Source organism: Erythrolamprus reginae, chromosome 1, assembly GCF_031021105.1.
Source record: "Erythrolamprus reginae isolate rEryReg1 chromosome 1, rEryReg1.hap1, whole genome shotgun sequence".
In the NCBI taxonomy this organism is placed as follows: Eukaryota; Metazoa; Chordata; class Lepidosauria; order Squamata; family Dipsadidae; genus Erythrolamprus; species Erythrolamprus reginae.
This window is the reverse complement of record NC_091950.1, coordinates 251,030,939-251,044,068: the sequence shown is the minus strand read 5'-3', so window position 1 is coordinate 251,044,068 and position 13,130 is coordinate 251,030,939. Positions and strand designations below refer to the sequence as shown.

General features: G+C 41.6%; 1 protein-coding gene across 3 annotated transcripts in view; it reads right to left on the bottom strand.

The window, feature by feature from the left end:
* The window catches only part of HS1BP3 (HCLS1 binding protein 3), a 58,270-nt gene that overhangs the window by 29,426 nt on the left and 15,714 nt on the right, over positions 1 to 13,130 (bottom strand). The window lies entirely within an intron of this gene.

Sequence of the window (13,130 nt, the reverse complement as noted above, 5' to 3'; positions counted from 1 at the left end):
TATCTGTGTGTGTGTGTGTGTGTGCGTGTGTGTGTGAGAGAGAGAGAGAGAGAAACAAAGAGGGAGGGGAGGGAAGGAGAGAGAGAGAGAAGAGGAGAAAGAGAGAGAGAGGGAGAGAGCGCTATCCACCACTGGAAGTTTGATATGCTGCAGCAGATGAACGTTTTTGTTAACTCAGTTGTTCTTTTTGTAGACCATAACGTAATTATTTTGACAGCCAAACTCCCTGACCTAAGCAGATTTTATAGCTTTGAACAAATAACTGATATCTCTCAATTTCACTTTTTCCTAGTTTGTAGCAAGCTTGCAACACAATTCATGGAAGGACAAACACAATAGAAAGAGTAAAAAAAAAAGAAGCAAATCTAGGACATTAAAGCATTTTGCAAGGATGGGCTGAGGTTTTTTTGTTTTGTTTTTTTTGTGTGGGTTTTTTAAAGTATCTATAACATTGAGAAATGTTTCCCCCCACTAAGCATTTAAAATTATTGCCCTAAAAATGCTGGCTGGGAGTTTTGATAGGCCTTGGAAATGAGATTTATTTTGAGGCTGAAATATTTGAGGGGAAATGTAATGCTACAACTGATGGACCTTTAGCTCACTGTATAATTATGATCAGATATACTAGCTATAACAGCTTTGAAAATATGCTTTCCTGCTGTTTTAGGTTAAAAGTTCAAACAAAGCAAAGCTATACATTTTCTCTTTCTTTCCTGAACGCTTAAAAAAGGATATTCACAGGTCCAAATGTAGGGTTGCCACCTTTCCTAGATTGACCTAGAGACTTTAGTTTGAATCCCTTATTTCTGGAATATGTGTGATGGCGGGAAGGAAATTCCTTTCCTGCACCCAGCAATGCTTGCTAGGTCATTTGGACAGGGAGTCACTGCTCACAGTCACTCATACCCTCATCACCTCGAGATTCGACTACTGCAACTCTCTCTACATGGGGAACTTCAGATCGTGCAGAATGTGGCCACGAGAGCAATCATGGGCTTTCCCAGATATGCCCATGTCTCGTCAACACTCTGCAGCTTGCACTGGCGGCCAATCAGTTTCCGGTCACAATTCCAAGTGTTGGTTATGACCTATAAAGCCCTGCATGGCATCGGACCAGAATATCTTCGGGACCGTCTTCTGCCGCACGAATCCCAGCACCCGATTAGGTCCCACAGATTTGGCCTTCTCCAGGTCCCGTCAACTAAACAATGCCGTCTGGCGGGACCCAGGGGAAGAGCCTTCTCTGTGGCGGCTCCGGACCTCTGGAATCAACTCCCCCCAGGAATTAGGATTGCCCCCACCCTCCTTGCCTTTTGAAAGCTCCTGAAGACCCACCTATGTCGCCAGGCATGGGGAAACTGATACAGTCTTAGCTATTATGGTTTTATGTATGGTCTGTTAGGTTGTGTGATTGTTTTTCTTTTTATAACAAGGGTTTTAAATTGTTTTTTAACATTAGATTTGTATATGGTGTATTGTTGTTGTGAGCCACTCCGAGTCCTTGGAGAGGGGTGGCATACAAATCTAATAAATTATATTATTATTATTATTATTATTATTATTATTATTATTATTATTATTATTATTATTCAACATGGATTTACTGCTCGTTCAAAAATCCTTGTCCTCCTTTATTGTAATTAAAACTATTCTGCCTGATAGATGATCATTTATTTCCACAGAGTTGTTAATAAGTGATTCCTCTTTCAAAGCAATGTCTCTTGCCCTGCTGATGCCCACACCAGAAGAGCTATGGAGAATAGCACCTAAAGATTGAGGCAGAATGGCCTGGCCTGAATCCATCTAAAGTGACCAATAGGAACTGAATGGGCCCCACTCATGATGGAGTAGCTGAGAAGCAAACAAATGCACCTAGGTAAGAAAGGAAACCTCAGTACAGCTATGGATGACTGGGGTGGGTTCTGGATTTCTTTACTGCTGATTTGCTAAACAAAGCTTCTGCACATGCACAGAAGCAAAAAACAAGATGGTGGCACCTATGGTGCCGAGAGAACCAGCTCGAGGGTGTGGCAGGCTTGGGCCGCTGCCAGTTCCAGCGACCCAGGCCAAGTTATTACTGGTTCTATAGAATTGGTCTGAACCGATAGGAACCCCATTCTGCCATAGGTTGAGGTATCACCAGTTTGCTGCTGCTGCTGCTACTTAATTACATAAGTGATGCCATGAATTTAAGTCCTGGTGTCTGGAGGCCAAGGTTCTGGGTGGGAAACAACAGGTTTTAGATGAACTCTTTCAAGATTAAGTGCCTCTGGATATGGGGGCTTTAGGGTCCCAGGACATGGCCATCTTTGGTTGCAATCGTGGTTAGGAGGAGCCTTGCACAACTTCTCACTTCACCTAAGGATTTTGCATATTTGTTTTCTATACTATTTATTTGTCAGTGAGGATTGCTGTGTGCTGCCCAGAGTCCCTTTTGATGAGATAGACAACTACATAAATTTGATAAATAAATATACAGTACATATCGAGGCTTTACAAACTTGGTTTTATTCATGTATTTCTTCTCCTATTTCCCCACCCTGCATACCTGCTACTCTTAAACTCTTAAAGGAGTAAATCCAGCAATATAATATATTTGTAACTGGTATTGAGTGTTCGTCACTGTAGGAACAGTCCTCCCTGGAGACCAAATCAAGAAATAATGAGAGTTAATTGGGGCTAAAGTACTATTTGGCACTGCAGGAACAAACCTCCTTCAAGAGCACTCTAATAGTTGGGTTTTTTTTAATCAGAACTACCATCTATACTCAGGAAAACTTGTAAAATCACCATAACTATGCGATAATTGCTTTTGCCTGATACCTGTGGTGTTTTTCTTTCCCAACACAGAGGGAAAAATTATTGGGTTATTGTAAATCAGCATATAGATTTTTTTTGCTGATCCATTATCAACATAGATTCTGCCTACCAGCTTATAGAAATTGTACAGTAAAATGGCAAAATGCACTGAAAGGAGGGGGAAAAGCTTGAAGAGGTATTTCTGTATTTGCTGGGCTCTTGTTGGGTTGTGTAAATTAGACCAAGAGCTCATCAGCACTCAGGTGGATTTAAATACCTGTTATCTTTCAGCACTGTCATTACCTTGTCAGAAAATCTAAGCAAAGTTGAGTGATTCTTGGAAAATCTAAGCAAAGTTGAGTGTAGACTAAATTGGAGAATAGCAAAATCTCCCCCCCCCCCAAAAAAAAAATACTAGCCACCCACTTTTCTAGTGTCCAAAAAAATCAGTGTGACTCAGCCCATATACCTAACAAGAGCTGAGTAGGACACAAGCTTGCATTTACCTGGTAGCACCTTTATGTCCCACCAAAGAAATATAGATACCATCGTATTTGCCCAGCCAATTCAATCTGTCAGGGCTGATGCATTTCCTTCCAGAATCAGGGAAGTGTGCCATCTCTGCATCAAGGCCTGCCTTCTGGAATAAGGTTCCCATTGGGATCCAGATGGCTGCCAGCCTGCTGGTGTTTCAAAATGACTTGTAGCCTTGGCTCCTCTTGTTGGCCTTTGCATTTGTTTTTTCTTTCTCTTTCCTTCTCTTTTCCTTTCCATTCTTCCTCCTTCCTTTTCCTCCTCCCTGTCCAGTTTTTATCATCTTTGTTATAATTTATCGTTTATTTTTGTTTGTTTTTTATATCCTTTTTCTTGTAAGTTACCAGAGATATTGGGAGTTGGGTGGCATACAAATTTAATAAAGAACCTCATTTCATAAAAGGCATATGAGTTTCCTTTTCGGAAGACTTTATAAATCCTAATTTTCCTGTGTTTAAAGATATCTGTTTCTATATCATCTTGCTTTTGGAGATAGAATATACTGTGTTGTTAAACTGTCTACAAGCTTACAGTCTAATACTATCACAATGGAGAGGATCAAACGGCAACGTCGTCAGATGCAGTACAACTGACAGGTCCCAGGTTGGGTACCTGTGAACAGGGGTGGTGGTCACAAGTTGAAAACACCTTTCCAAAAATCATGCACTCTTGACTGACACGAGAGGAGTGATTCCCCGTCGCTGAAGGACAGTGGCTAAGGCGGCCACCTGTCTACGAAGGATACTGGTGGATAGCCCTTTGACCAAACCCATCTGCAGAAAGTCCAAAACTTTCTACAGGTAAGAAAGTACTGTCTACTGGTACTGTCACAGTGGTAGGTAACAAGGTCTGAATGGCATATCAACAACTAAAGGACCTCCAGGTAGCCTCATATATTCTGGTCATCAATGGCCCTCTGGAGACTGTTGTGTTTCGGCCTGGGCCAGCCATTGCTCCCACAGATGGGAGAGACGCAGCACAAAGTGAATGTGAAAGCCTGGCTGACAGCCAGGAAGATGTGGCAGACAGCCAGGAAGATGTGGCAGACAGCCAGGAGGACGAGGCCACTGGGACGCAGGATTCAGCAGACAGCCCAGGGAATTTGGCCTGCAGTTCCTCAGGCAGTCTTTCCTCCCTGAGTTCTTCTGCAGATCAATATATTGATCTATGTAGCCGAAGAGCTATGCAAAGAAGAGATTGCTTTCAGAAGTATTATAAGTCATTATAGGAGCACCTGGGCTGGGTGTGGTTCCCTTAATGAGGGCTAAAGGGATAAAAGGGAACAAGGGCCAAGGCAAACTGTGGCTGTTTATCTGTGTTGTTTTGTGGTTCCTGCTTTGAAGTTTCTGTGCCGTTGGAGTTTTCAACCCAGCTTTTTCAGACAAGTGGGAGGTGAAAACTCTGGGAATTGCTGTTTGCTTCAAAGATTCAAAAGGACTCCTGAAACGTCTTTGCTCATTCCAGGTTGTCTTTGTTTGTTTTTTCCTGTGTTTTTGTATAAGGGTGAAGTAAGCCTTGCATTGTTTTCAGACATTAAGGACTGTTTTTTGAGTAAGCTATTTTTGTTTATCTAATACAAGTTTGCTGATTAGCAGAGCATGTGTGTGTTTGATTTCTTTTCCTTGGACTATTACGCATTGCTGAGCCAGTCAGGCAGAACAGAGGCCAAGATAGTATTAATCACATCCCCTGAATAGTGTCCTCTCCTGAGCATTTCCTGCTCAATTGCCACACGGCTAGCTTGAGCCATTGTGGATCTGAATGCTGTACGGCTCCTTGGTGAAGGGAAATCTCATGAGGGGGAATTCTCCAGACAAGGTCAGTTGGTCTGTGAACCATGGCTACTTTGGCCAATGAGAAGCTACCAAGATCACGTCTGCTTCCTCCTCCATGATCTTCCGGATGACCCATGTGAAATGAACTATCAGAAGCAGGGACTGTTAAAATTAGCAGTCTTTTATTGGCAGGCAGCAATAAGCAGGCAAGGGCAATTCGGCTGTCAAAGACGCGAAAAGATTCTGAGGGAAAGTGGCGCGTCTCTAACTTATATAGGCTTTCCCCCAGCAACAGAATCTATGTTGACACAGCAACACGTCTCCCGCCAGAAACCAACAGCCAATCAGAACACAACATGTAAATATAGTACCTTGGGTACCCTTTTCCTTACTTAATATGCACATATTTAACACCATGGAATCAGAGTGGTCAGAGGGAAGGCATACAACAATTCTACCAGCCAAGGAATTCGTAGTTCATTGGTCCCATCTGGGAGAAGAATTGTGGAAGTTGTATATTCTGTGGACTGGCGAATAAGTCCAGATTTGTGGCCAAATCTGTCTATAATCTTGTCAAAAAAGAACTAGGTATAGTTGCCATTCAGACTGGTTGGGCGTTCTTCTGCTCAACCAGTCTGCCTAGGTGTTGGCTACTCCTGAAATATGGTCTGCTCATAAGCAGTGCAGGTGAGACTCCCTCCAGACGCATAAGCTCTGAGCTTTGCACATCAACACCAACAGTGTTGGCATCAACCAACAGTGTTATTAAATTAACATCTGCATTGATTCAGTTAACAAATGTGGCAAGAAAACTTGTAAAATGGGGCCTAGGTCACTTAACAAACGTCTCACTTAACAACAGGAATTCTGGGTTCAATTCTAGTCATAAGTTGAGGCTTACCTACACATCAAGACAATCTTTTTTGTTGTTGTTTAGGGTATCATCCAGGAAATTAGTTGCTGAATGAATGTATTACTAAAAAAACCCAAAACCACCCAACCCCAACCCTGTCCCCCATTTCCTTCTACCATTTAAAATAACTTAAAAACTACTTCAAAAACCAAAATTGCTTAGGACAATGTGATGACCAAAGCAAGGCACTTGTTCAAAACAACATTGATCAATATTAATGCAATTACTTGCTTACTTTAAAATGAATCATGACTTTCAAACTGCTAAGTGGCATTCTGAGGGCTCCCAAAGCCTCTCCGCCAAAGCCCGTCCATTGGCAGCCACAGGATTTTCCACAGAATCTTGAAAGCAGCACAACAGCATTTGCTGAAAGCTTCAGCCCTTTCATACATATCTCTGAGGGTGCGCCAGATGTACCAAAGGATGGATCTTGCAGAGCACTGCCACAACTCTGCTTTCATCAGTTTGACACCTACCCTTGCCTCATGCCCTCAGATGTAACAAAACCTGTCCCTTAGAAAAGGTGGAAGATATTATTTCTATTGAGAATATCTGCTTTGAGGCATCTGATGTGCTCTCAAAGCGCTGTTCTTGAAGGCTTCCCTTGTTGCTCCCTACATCAATAGAGAAGTTCACGGGGGCACCTTCTGTATCTTCATAGTAGTACAATTAAATATCTGAAAGGACACAGCTGAACTCAAAGAATACCAAGGACCCCCAGAGGATATTACTATCATTTTGTTGACACCTTGTAAACATCTAAAGTTTTGCATTCCAAATGTGATAGGTAGTGTTGGGTAAACCGAACTCGCACAATTCGGGTCCGTATCCAATTTTGTGATGTTCGGTATGCCGGACCCGAACCTGAATTTTTTTTTTAATCCGTGCCGAAGTTCGGGGTTCGGGTTCGAGGTTCCCTCAAACAATGCGAAACGACGACGCCCGGGAGGAGAGTGGGGAATCCCATCGTGGCATTCCCCACCTCCTTTTGCTGCTGCAAGCAAAAGGAGCTGGGAAACCCCACGATGGAATTCCGGGGGCGGAGTTTTGACGTCACGTATACTTCTTCCTGACCTCCCTTTACTTGCTTAAAAGAGAGGCTGGAATAATGATGATGATAATAATAATACTAATAATACTAATACTAATACTAATACTACTAATAAATAAATAAATATTATTTTTTTTAAAAAAAAAAGGTGGTTCCACCAAGATTTGAACCCCAATTGCTAGATTCAAAGTCGAGAGAGCTGACCATTACACTATGGAATTAACTATGTTTCCAGCCTCTCTCCAAAGCAAGTAAAGGGAGGTCCTTTCCCTAAAAGGAGCTGGGAAACCCCACAATTTCGACGTCATGGAGTGTTCAGGGTTTGGGTTCGGTGACGTCACCCAAATTTTTTGTAAAGTCTACCTGAATCCACCGAACCCGAATTTCGTTGGGTTCGCCCATCACTAGTGATAGGTCATTTTACTTTACTATATAAAATAAGAAATTGTGGAAAAAAATAAAAAGAAACTAAAAGGAGGAAAATATTTTATTATATGAGAAGAGCTTAGCTTTTTAATAAACAACATTAAATCCTGACCATATGAAATATTATTACTAGTCTTTCCATCATGCTGAAGTATTTACTCTCATAAATAGAGAGTAAATATATCCATCCTCCCAAGATCATAAATCCAGGATGGAATTGTCTTTTCAGCATAAAGGTATCATGTTTAGATGTGTTTACTTCTTTTTAGGATGAGTGAAATTATAAAAATTACATAAACAGAATAATAAGCAGCAGCCAAAGAAATTAAAAACATAGGAAAGAACATGACAACCAACTGAATCTAGTTTACAGCCATACTATTCAATATATCTTTTCATATCTTTCAGTTCTTGCGATTCATCTTGCTTCTAATCCCATCCATGTAGCATTTTATAATTGATTTTTGTTCTTTAATTTTTTTCTATTCTTTTAGATTTCATCAACTTCTCCAGTCACAACCTCCTTAAATTTTTCTTTCCCTTACTTTATTCCTCCTCATATAATTGCTTTCTGCTTCACTCATTATTCCTCTTCCTTATTCTCAAGGTATTTACTACATTGTTGTACTGGTTCTACATTCATTCATCATCCCTTCATTCTTGACTCTATCCCTGATTGTTTTATCATACACACTTAAGTGCCCAATTCCCACTGCAGTCAATTTAATGTTTCTTCTTCAAGGCTCAAATCTCACCTCCACATAATAAATCACTTAAGAATAAAATACTTAAAAAATAATCAAATAGGATGTGAAGTTTAATGCACACCATACACACCATGCTGTGAAGGGTTAACTGCTGTAGGGCCATCAAACTAAACTTCAGAATATCATTTTATTAACACTTTCCATATACAGAAATTAAATTTAGTTGGAGTAGCGTTAATGTAAAAAAGAATCTAAGCTTGATTAAACTTTCTAGTCATAGTTATCTAATCCACAGAGAAATTAAAAACATATTTAATACACTTATGGAGAACATCATGGAATGTTTAGCGGAGCCATAGTAACAAATCCTGTCTTGTTAATCAAATATTTAATCACAAGTATTAAAAATATCCTTCTGGCTCAGTCACTTCTCATTTTGCCACAAATTTTAGAGATTCCTAATCCATGTTAGGATGGATATCTCACACCTATTTTGAATTTCCATGTTAGGATGAATATCTCACACATATTTTGAATTTCTATTAATATATATTTGATATATACCGTACTTGTTCTTCTGATCCAGAGTGAAGATCTTTCTCATGCAGGCAATATAAACTCATAATAAAATTAATTAACTTTAATTTTTACATTCTACAACATTTTACATTCTACAAAATGACTAAAGATGATACAAATAGAAAAACTGCAGTTAACAACCCAATATTTAAAGAAAAAGAAAAGAATATTCATTTAACTGAAACACATTCAAAATAAAAGAAATTGAAAACTAAGATATTTAGAAATAAGAGACTTTAAAAGAAAAATAGAAAGTAAAAATTGGGAGGGGATAGAAACTATTACTACTGGGGATTTCTTAGCTAATATATATTGAAATTACAATAGAATATGATCCCCCATAGTCAAGTCCCATGTCTCTCTAAAAAATATGGACTGTAAAATTAAATTAAATTCTGAAAAGGACTGCCACTTCTTTGCTGCAGGTGATCCCAGAATAATAAATTTGTCTATGCCTTTTAGATCAGAAAATTTATTTGGACTAATTATTTAAATTCTAATGCTGGACTCGGGAAGAGTTCTTCTTCCAGAGATTGTGGGTGCCCCAACATTGGAGGTTCTTAAGAAGAGATTGGACAGCAATTTGTTTGGAATGGTATAGAGCAGTGATGGGGAATCTTTTTTTGACTCAGGTAACAAAAAGGTGCATGAGACCATGATAGTGCACACCTTTGTGCCCACACCCATAATGCAATGCCCTCCACCCACGCATGCATGCACAACTCCACACCACACAGGCATGCACCCCTCAATGAGTCCTCCAGAGGCTATGGACAGTGAATAAGAGGCCCAATGGGCCTACTGGATGTTCGTTTCTGAACTTTTGATAGGCTCGTTGTGCCATTTTTCACCTTCCCCAGGTTTCAGGACAAGGTGAAAACTGCTCCCCTCCACTCTCCGGCAGGCCAAAAATCAGCTGACCAGCGCAAACATGAGTGTTGGAGCTGACATAGGGCAACACCTTGCATGCCCTCAAATATAGGTTCGCCATTACGGGTATAGAGTCTTCTGCTTGGACAGGGAGTTGGACTAGAAGATGTCCAAGATACTTTCCAATCCTGTTATTCTGTATTCTGCATCTAGAGCAGTGTTTTTCAACCAGTGTTTCGCGGCACACTAGTGTGCTGTGAGACATGATCAGGTGTGCCGTGGGGAAATTAAACATGGGTCCCCAAACTATGGCCCGTGTAGGCCACTTATCCAGCCCGCTGCCAGCCATCTCCATCCGAACATAAACATTCCCCTCTCAATCCCTCCAGCTATCAGTAACAGGAAGAGTCACAGGGAACGCTCACTGACCAATCACCTTCTAGGATTCATCCCGACCACTAGCGATGAACCAATAGCAGGCCGCCTCTCATCCACACCCAGGAAGGTCCCCGCTCGGGCTGCCACGCACTTGTCATTGTATGGCCGTGGCGAGTAGTTGAAGCTGCTACTCCTCCCCTTGGTCCTGATTTCTAATCGCGGTTTAAAGCTAAAGTTTGCTGATCTTCCTTTGGACAGTTTTTGGTTATCTGTTGCCAAGGAGTTCCCCATTATGGCCAACAAAGATTGCTCCCGTTTTCAACCACATATCTATGTGAGCTGAGCTTCTCAAACTTGACTGGGATAAAAACTAAAAACAGAGAGAGACTGAGAACTGTTGAGGAAGACCTTCGTGTGAATCTTTCTACCATTCCTGCCCTTTTGTGTTCATCGAAACAGGCCCAGGTTTCACACTAAGTGAGTATAAATACATTTCGAAACTATATTATTAACTATATGTATAACATGTACCATGTTGGAATGTCATTTTGTGTCATTTTGGTTAGTGGTGTGCCCCAGGATCTTGTAAATGTAAAAAATGTGCCGCGGCTCAAACAAGGTTGAAAATCACTGATCTAGAGCAGTGTTTCCCAACCTTGGCAACTTGAAGATATCTGGACTTCAACTCTGAAGTTGAAGTCCAAATATCCTCAAGTTGCTAAGGTTGGGAAACACTGATCTAGAGTATGCAGGGAGGAAGGGAGGAGAAGGTACCAAAAATGCAAAATCAAATCCAATGATGGGTAATTTGGTTCCTTTCCAAAGGTTTTGGATTTTGATTCAAACTACAGTAGATTCGTCCATCAAGGCCAGTGCAAGTGATCCTGAATTATAATGCAAAAAAATCTGAGAGGTGTCAGCTTTCATGTTTGCTCTTCCAGCCTAATTAAGGAACTTAAACAGGTTTAATTCTGACTACTTATCTCTTGGAGGCCTTGGCAAGAGCAACTTATACCCTTGCCCTCTTCCAGTTGGGTTACTGCAATGCACACCACACAGGGCTTCTTTTGAAAAGTACTTTGAAAACTGCACCTGATCCAAAGTGCATCAGCTTGCTCACTGATGGATTAGATCTACTGTTTACACATTAATAGCAATACTTTACCAGAATGCTTCCAGGTTCTGTATTCTTCCGTGTTATGTATTAACTGTATACATGGTTCCACCCAGGTCCATCGTTTGAGTGGGAGAATTCAATTTTAATTTCAATTCAATTTATTAGATTTGTATGCCGCCCCTCTCCGTTGACTCAGGTGCAGTTTTCAAAGTACTTTTCCGAGATAAGTAGTCAGAATTAAACCTGTTTAAGTTCCTTAATTAGGCTGGAAGAGCAAACATGAAAGCTGACACCTCTCTCTTTTTGCATTATAATTCAGGATCACTTGCACTGGCCTTGTTGGTCAAACGCTATTGGCTGAAGCATCTGACAGCTTCCTATAAAAGCGCTAGTTGTCAGACTGCATTTTGCTGGTTGTACAGAGAAGTTGCCTAGGAAAGAAGTGTTCCTTGAAGTCTGTCTCCTGTCGTTATTCCCACAACTCCACAATTGCGACAAGGGCTTGGGAGCTGGAGAATGAAGACGACTGGAACTTAGGCACTGCAACCAATCAGGTGGTTTTTGGGAGATGCTACTGACAACTCGCTGAGCATGTCTGCCTTTCACCCGCCAGCACCATTCAACTCGTTGAAAGAGAAGCGGGAGATGTATATGATGAGATTTGATTGCTTCTTGGAAGCTAATGATCTTTTGGATCTGATAGATAACCGGAAAAGAGCACTTTTCTTAAGTCACTGCCACAATATGTTCGACACAGCAGAGGCCCTGTCAGACCCAACCCTGGTACAATCCGTACCATGGCAAGTCCTGCAAGCAACCTTAAAAATCCATTACGGTCCCATTCCATCAAAAGTAGTCCAGCGCTATGAATACCGACAGCAAATGCTGCAGGAGGATGAAACAATAAACCAATACACCGCTGCCCTCCATTAAGGTGTGGGTCATTTCACTCAACCAACTCATATGCGGTGTACAAAACATTTGCCTCCAGAGCTGGCTTCTGGCAAGAACAAATCTGACCCTGGCCACCACCCTGAACGATGCCAGGGCAGCATAATTGTTGAATAAAGCATCTGAATCACAAATTCACTGCCTCCAAAGCTGAAGCCAAAGATGAATGGGCCTCAGTTTACCACTACACTATTTGAGGAGTTCTTAGCAGACTTGGGGATCTGCTATGCCCTTTGCTTACCATTCCACCCTTCGACAAATGGCCTTGCAGAATGTTTTGTAAGATCAGCCCAGAAAGCTTTAGGAAAGCTGGGCCATGGAGGTTGGCAGACCAGGGTGGATAAATTCTTACTGTTCCAGCATATTACCCCTTGCTCAACCACTGGCCGCAGGTCAGCTGAATTACCCCTTGTGCAACCAGCCCAGCCAAATTACACATGGGCCATAGGCTCCGCTCAGTCTTAGACTGCCTGCACTCAAATTACGCTCCAAAAGAAATCACCAAGCCAGATCAAACCAGTTCCTTCACCATAGGAGCCCTAGTATTCACATGAAATTATGCCGAGGGGTCCCGATGGCTACCTGGCAAGGTTGAGAAAATCCTAAGCCAAATGTCCTACTTAATCACTCTTAGCAATGGCTGACAATGGAAATAGCCCATTGACCAACTTAGAAGGCATGTAAAGGGTGAGTTGCAAAATCCTCAAAGTGAACATAATTATACTCCTTCATTAGCTAACTCAATCCCAATGGAGCTGGAAGACTTACTTGAGACACTAGGAAGCCAGCGGTGATGGCATGATGAACCGGTTCCAAAATCCCAGGGGGCCACACCCAAAAAGTTCCAGGAGTTTCCAAGCTCAGACCTCAGAGCAGCAACAGACCAGTCCAGTCAGACTGCTACCTCGCCAACAATTGAGCTGTGCAGGTTAGGGAGGGTTCCCAAATGTCCCGCCTGCCTGCTGCATGCAATACTCAGTCAAGGAGGGAAGAGGTGTTATGTATTAACTGTATACATGGTTCCACCCAG